Raw genomic sequence first — 5,613 nt, 5'->3', positions numbered from 1 at the left:
GTCACGAGGTGCGTATCAGCATGCTGCGTATGCTGTGTAAGCTGATGCTGTGGATCAGCATCAGCCTCGAGGTCCGTGTGTCCGAAGCCGCGAAGTACCTGTCCGCCTCGGCTGCCAATGCTCGGGGTTCCGTTAGCACGGTCCCGGCCAACGCGAGGCGAACCTGCGCTGGAAGTTGGCGACGGAAAAGCGCCCGGAATAGAGAACCGGGGGCTTCGTCGCCCAATAGTGACAGCATATGGTCCATTCGGACCGACGGGCGCGTGTCGCCGAGCTCGGGGAGATCCAGGAGGCGGTCGGTCCGTGCGTCGTCCGTGAGGCCGAATGTGGCTAGGAGTAGCCGCTTGAGTGCCTCGTACTTGTGGCCGTCCGGTGGGTGGCGAAGGACGGACACAACTCAAGCGGCCGTGCCGGGCCCGAGGGAGGCGACGACATGGCAGTAGCGCGTGTCGTCGCCGGTGAGGCGCCGAAGCTGAAATTGGGCTTCGGCTTGGACGAACCAGACTTCGGCCTGGGCCTCCCAAAATTCGGGAAGTTTAATCAACATTGCGTTGTTGGCCATGGCAATGGCGTCGTGTGTGGAAGGATCGCTCCGGCAGATCCAACGTCGACGGTCACCAGTAAAGCGCGGTGTTACGCGCGCTGCTTGTGAGCAAGGAGGAAGCGGACAAGCGGTAACTTATAAGCGTCTTTATTTGAGGAGCTCACTGTAACACTAGCGCGCTCCGGGCTGCGCGCCCCGTGTATATCCTCAGGCCACGCCTACCCCCCGGGCGTGGCCGCCGCCCACTTGGTGCGCGGAATGATGTCCCCACGCCAGTGGGCTTTCGTGTCCGCCACAATAATAACAATAATGATAATAATAATCTTCCTCAGACGGCATTTTTCCGAGCTGCCTCTATCAATGGCAATGATTCTGCTACCATTCGACAGAGTTTTACTTCCTGCAACATCCTTTGGTATTATAATTCTCGTGGCTTGAAATGATTCCTCAAAAAGTACACAAAACGACATTCCTTTGTAAAAGAATAGGGCTGGGGTAGGCGTGGCTATGACTGTCAACCAGCTTGATGGGGGCGGAGCCGCTAGACACATTTTCCTCAGTGTCAGCGTTATGCGTGATAATGTTATGTGGCATAAAATAATATCAGCAGAAATATCATGTCTCGGGAAAGGCCTTGTTTTTCAGTTTTACATTTGTGAAAATAAAATAATAGCAAGGTACAAGTGCTATACACCGCACATGGGACACGTGATCATGAACCCTCCAGTCGCGAGTCAATGCAAAAGGAACCACGTGATCAATAAACCATCTCGAGTCACGGTTTCTCGGCGCCAGATTCGCTACGTCGGCTCATCACTTATGCCGTCGTATAAAACAGACTGAACAAGGAATCCAGTCAAATTGAATCTACGATAAATGGAGGTGTGTGTGTGTGTTTGTGTGTGTGTGTGTGTGTGTGTGTGTCAGTCATACTTTTTCACGTCTATTAATTAATTCCGCACGATTCAAATGTGCCTTTTAACCCTTTAGACTGCCGAGACCCCTTAGGCCTTGGCAGACCCTTCAACACTTGACCCAAAATACCAAGATGACTCAAATCACCCAAAAGTCCCCGAGGACCCAAAAGACCCAGATCACCCCAAAGTCCACAAGGACCCATAAGTCCCCAAGGACCCAAGAAGTCTCTGATGACCCAAAAGCCCCAAGGACTCAGATGACCAATAAGTCCCAATGAACCAAACGTCCCCGAAAACCCAAAAACCCCAGATGACACAAAATCACCAGATGACCCAAAAGTTCCCAAGGACCAAAAAGACCCAAAAGTCCCCAAACACCCAAAAGTCATCAAAGACCCAAAAATCCCTGAAGATCCAAAAGTCCCCAATTAAAATTTGGTCCAATGGACCAACGGGCCCCCTAGTTTAATAAATATTTGAACTGACATTTCGTGTTCCTTTCATCTTTGTTTTGGCACACTGCATCGCCTGGAGTGGTCAATGGTCAATTAATTGATATGGGCTCCGCCCCTTTCCTCTGCCCCCACCCTATTGGTTAAAGGGAAACCACATCAGTTATTTTGGGCATTTCAAAGTGCAGGTCATTGTGTGGCCTGAGGCTGGATGAAGACATTACTCTTTGAGAAACGAGCAATAAGACAGAGCTGCAAGATACAGTCAGGGTTACGTTAGCGGTTAGACAATATTGGAACATGTGCAGTGTTTGACATTGCTGACGAAGATATCTTGGCACTTTTGCTCCAAGATTGGGTATCCTCTGAGTACCATATACCATTGTGTTATTCCACATTGTAAAAAATGACAGAAAGAAGTTCATTAAAAAAATTATGCTAAATTAAAAAGGCAATGTGGGAATGACAAACTACAGTCTAAAAAAGGTCCTCAACAAGATAGGGTTGATGTTGGTTAAGAGAGTAGCTCACAGTATTGCCGTCACATAACAACCCCGACATCACTGCCTCCAGACTACTGTCGAGAGCTAGGCCTAGCGAAAAGTATCATAAGCTCCTATATATAATTTCTGCAAAAGTATAAGAAGCTCCAATATAATTTCAGGGACTTCCTGCAGTTTCAGTTTTCTTTCCTACTTTTCTTTTTTATCAACATAGAGTAACCAATCACAAATGGAGATAATTATATAATACTGAAATTAGAGATGTTCATGCAGTTTGTAAGAAGTTGATGATCATGCACTGATGTTATAACATTATAGTCGGATTGCTAATTTGTCCAATCTCATTATGTGGCTACACAACAAGAGTAATCAAGAACTGTTGTAACCAGTGAAATGTTTGTGGAAGCTTGAAGCAACGATTGATGAAGTGTAAATGAGGCAGTGATGTTGGGATTGTTATGTGACGGCAACGCTGTTGTCGACTCTCTAAACCAACATCAACCCTGTCTTGTTGAGGACCTTTTTTAGACTGAAGTTTGTCATCCCCACATTGCCTTTTTAATTTAGCATAAATTGTTTATTAACTTGTGGAGAATAATCATGAGTGGGAAGATTTATTGGAGAGGACGAACCCACAAACCACTGCACAACTTCCCGATTCACTCATCAGAGTTTTCAAGTTTAAATATCTCTCCACTTGTAAAATCAAATCTTGAGGTTTCTCCTTTATGATCTTTTCTTTGTTTTCCAGGTCCCCCCAAAGGGGGTGCACCGTTCCCGGAGGTACTGCAATACCGGGTCGATACGTGGAGCGGACGGAGCAAGCCCCGAATCCAACTCCCGATACCAAAAATCCATTTAATAGACTAGTCCCGCATTGCGGAACATATCAGCTATTAAACTGATAAGAACAGATACTACGACGATTTTTTATTAAAATGAAAACCAGCAAACAAGTGTCAACCATCAAATCAAGTCACAATTGCTCAATTGAAGATCTTCCACAACAATTACAACATATTACGTAAATCCACATAAAGAAACATCTCTCTCTTAAACAAGGCAAGAACATAATTCATAGAAAAATTATGCATTCCATAACATGCTGAGACCCTCGCCTTCCACAAGGCCATTTTCAAACAATTCAATATTTTCCAGAACACGATTTGTTTCGGTTTAAATTGATTGCCAAACGGACCGTACAAAATCATTTCCCAACTTAAAGTAAACTTAACCTTTAACTTGCACAAAAACTTACACAAAACCTCATTCCAAACTAAGGAAGCAAAAACACAATCCCACCAAAAATGCCGAACCGACTCCGATTCATGACATCCAATATATGGGCATTTATTGGTGGAGACATGACCTCGTACTGCTTGCACAGCCCTACATGGCAACAATTGGCACACAGATAACCAGGCAAGGTCACTTTGAGCTCCAGTAAGGGCCTGGGACGAAACATTCCGCCACACCGCCAAAGTTCTTTCCCTTTGAAGACCACCTATCGGTAACACCTCTTGTACTTTCTTCTCCTTCATCAAGTTCCGAAAACTCCACTCAAAATCATCCCCAAAACTACCCTCCCGAACAAATTCTTTCAATACCGAATAGGGATACTTGGGATTCCAATCATATGGTCTACCCAAACCCACACGCTTCCCCCGAACCCTGTTCAACTCAGGCAGAATATAATACCCAACGGCTGCAGAGAAGAGGTCTGTATATATGTGTGATGGTGTGATGATGGTGTGATGTATATATTTTGTTTGTCTTGAGAGAAATATAGGATTTATCATGTGAAGAAAAACAGGAAGAAAGATTACCGAACTGACGTCATTTTCTCTGTGCGTCAGAGCCGCGTCCCGTGCGTAAAAACCCGGCTTGCCAACCGAGATTCCAATGGAATTGGACATTAAACACACCAGCTGTTTAATACATTATAAATAATACATTCGACCTGAATTACAGGAACCCTAATGGGTATGGGGGTTTATGATTTTTACTGGGATCAAATCACGTGCTTTGTTGCGAAGCAGCGAAAAGGGGAGGAGGTCAAGTGGTGCTTGTAGAGTTGTGCACATGACTTCCCGATGTTAATCCCCTTGCACTCCGTTTCGGTTATTCCATCGAGCTTTGCAGGCTCCGCCCATCAGAGGAGGTCGAAGAGGAAGAGGGCGATGCTGGTTCGTGCGATGACGTCATGAGGATCCGAGAAACGAGTGACCGAAAGAGAGAACTATTATTACAATGATTCAAATGAACCGATCTTTAAATAAGCTCGTTGATTCGTCGTTAACTGTGGAAACTAAAACAGCACTTGTGAGAGAGCATACCTCCGCCATGCTGAACATTTTACATTTTGTATCCAGGTCTGTGCAAATGCCAACATTAATTTTTGGATTCCTCATGCTCTGATGATTCCAAAAATGTACAGGTTTGCTAATCTCCCAAATTTTTGAACGAAATTATATTTGTTAACATAGTGAACCTGACTATGTTCTTGTCACCGAACCAACTCATCCACCAAGTTTAGTCATAACTCGTCCACAACGTTTATAAATATCACACTATATGTCGTTTTTGGCCCTGTCTCGCAATGATGAAGATTCACTTTAAAATTCTAATGGCCGGATCCGAATCCGCATCTTCACTAAAATCTAATCATTTTGTCCGTGCCATATACACTTTCTATCTGCCAAATTTCGTCCCAATCCGTCCACAACTTCTTGATATATCTTGTTGACAGACAAACAGACATGGGTGAAAATATAAACATATCCACCTTCGGTGGAGGAGGTGAAAGGACATAAAATGTCATTGGCTCCGCCGTAGTTTAGTAATTTTGCTGTACGGAGTTAAAGGCTCCCAAAAAAATGGGTCCATGCATGTCCGATAAATGGATGGCGATCGGTTGAAGTAACAAAATAGCCACCAGACGGGCATCTTGGATCTGATCTCGAAAAAAAATGACGTGCCTATGTAACCCATCATTCATTATCTGTTTGCTAAGTTTGAACAAGATTGGCAAACACATGTCCGAGAAATGGTTGAGGACGTGTTCAACATCGGGTTTTTTACAACTAAAATGGCCACCAGCCGGCCATCTTTGATCGCATCACGAAACAAAATGATGTGCATATGTCATGCCTTGTCTTTGTGCCAAGTAGGACCAAATCGGTCCATACATATTGTTA

At 44.7% G+C, this 5,613-nt stretch overlaps 1 non-coding gene across 1 annotated transcript; it reads right to left on the bottom strand.

Annotated features, from left to right (window-relative positions):
* Positions 1–3,177: 3,177 nt before the first annotated feature.
* Positions 3,178–3,366, bottom strand: LOC137426307 (U2 spliceosomal RNA). Its single transcript, XR_010984272.2, has one exon. It is a non-coding gene; the product is annotated as a U2 spliceosomal RNA (small nuclear RNA).
* Between the last annotated feature and the right edge of the window lie 2,247 nt (positions 3,367–5,613).

Source organism: Myxine glutinosa, chromosome 4 (assembly GCF_964187855.1).
Source record: "Myxine glutinosa chromosome 4, kmMyxGlut1.1, whole genome shotgun sequence".
Lineage (NCBI taxonomy): Eukaryota > Metazoa > Chordata > Myxini > Myxiniformes > Myxinidae > Myxine > Myxine glutinosa.
This window is presented reverse-complemented; position numbering and strand designations above follow the sequence as displayed.